At 65.4% G+C, this 1,331-nt stretch overlaps 1 protein-coding gene across 3 annotated transcripts in view; it reads right to left on the bottom strand.

Annotated features, from left to right (window-relative positions):
* KLF15 (Kruppel-like factor 15) overlaps nt 1–1,072 on the bottom strand; it is a 20,771-nt gene extending 19,699 nt beyond the window's left edge. For 2 of the 3 annotated variants that reach the window (XM_012658387.1, XM_012658388.1), the window contains exon 1: nt 349–1,072. The gene's annotated coding sequence lies outside the window, so the exon portion shown is untranslated. The remainder of the gene's footprint in view (nt 1–348) is intronic. The other variant, XM_012658389.1, reaches the window with a different exon arrangement.
* Nucleotides 1,073–1,331: the final 259 nt, after the last annotated feature.

Below are 1,331 nucleotides of genomic sequence, written 5' to 3'. Positions count from 1 at the left end.
GCCACGGCACTCACTCTAGCCCAGGCAAGAGAGTGAGACTCTGTCTCAAAAACAAAACTAAATAAATAAAATACACACTGTTCACCAAAGCAGGTGCCAGGAAGGAACGGAAGGTCCAGATAAATGTGAAGGGCAATAATAAGGCCGGACAGAGCCCACATTCCACCCCAGAGCTCCCCACCCTCCAAGCCGGGGCTGCAGCTTATCAGCTGGGTGGCACCACCTCTCTGTGTCTGTCACTGTGTCTGCTCAGCCGGGACCGGCCTGCAGACACGGTGAACGGGGGTCTTTGGGGGCCTCCCCCTCCACCCCGTGACATTGCCCCACGTGGTTCTTCCGAGCAGGTACCGGTGTGCGAAACGGCCTGGGTCATGTGTTTGCAAACTTCGCCCCCAGCCTTCATCCCCACCCGAATCTTAGCTGCTCTGCCGGTTCGGTCCGAGGCTACATCCTAGCGACAGGGCCTGGCAGAAGGTTCCGAAGGAGTGAGGGGAAGGTGCCTCGGGGGTCCGGTGACCCGGGGTCAGGCAAAGCGTCTTAGTGCGGTGTCCCCAACAAGGGACACTCGCTGCAAGACCAGGAGGCGCTTTGGGGCTGCTCTGGGAAGGGCCGTGCAGGGCTGCAGCTCCTAAAACACAGCTGCACGTGGCACCGCCAGAGGCACAGGCTGCGTGCAGGGGGAGGGGACACGTTGTTCCGGGCACAGTCCCCGGCCGGACTCCGCCCCCTCCCCAGGCCAGGCCAGGCCTGCTGTTTATCCTCCCGGGGACACAGCGGCAGCAGGAACAACATGTAATTGATAACAAGCCCGGCGCCGGCCAAGGGCTCGCCATTGGGTCAGCGTGCAAATCACGGGGGTGGCGGCGGGTGGGGGCCGCCCTTCAAAATAAGAGTCTCCGCTCGCCGCGCGCCACCCGCAGGCCCCCAAAGTCGCCCGAGTCGCACCTGTAGGGCCGCGGGGTCGCCCCACGAGCCACCTGGTCCTCAGGGGAAGAGGGGAAAAGCTCAGACATTCGGGGGGGGGTCGTCTCGCGGGAGGAAAACGGCTCTCCAGGAGAGGGAGCTCCTAACCCTAACCCTAACCCCACGCTGGGGGGGAGGGGCGGAGAGGGAACAGGAGCATGCAAGGTGGGGGTGGGGGGGTCCCTCCTCTGTCACCGCTTTGACGACGTTGAGTCCAAGGGGCTGCGGGACCCGGGCGGGGGCCGGAGCGTCAGACGCGCGAACGGTGCGGGGAGGGCGCGAGTTTGCGTCGTGCGACTGCGTGTGCGGGGCGGGGCGCGGCGGCCGTGCGGAGGGGACCCGCCGTGGAGCCCCTCCCCGCCCCCACC

This window comes from Propithecus coquereli, unplaced genomic scaffold, assembly GCF_000956105.1.
Source record: "Propithecus coquereli isolate 6110/MARCELLA unplaced genomic scaffold, Pcoq_1.0 Scaffold584, whole genome shotgun sequence".
In the NCBI taxonomy this organism is placed as follows: Eukaryota; Metazoa; Chordata; class Mammalia; order Primates; family Indriidae; genus Propithecus; species Propithecus coquereli.
The sequence above is the reverse complement of the archived record's forward strand: the minus strand, read 5'-3'. Positions and strand labels throughout refer to the sequence as shown.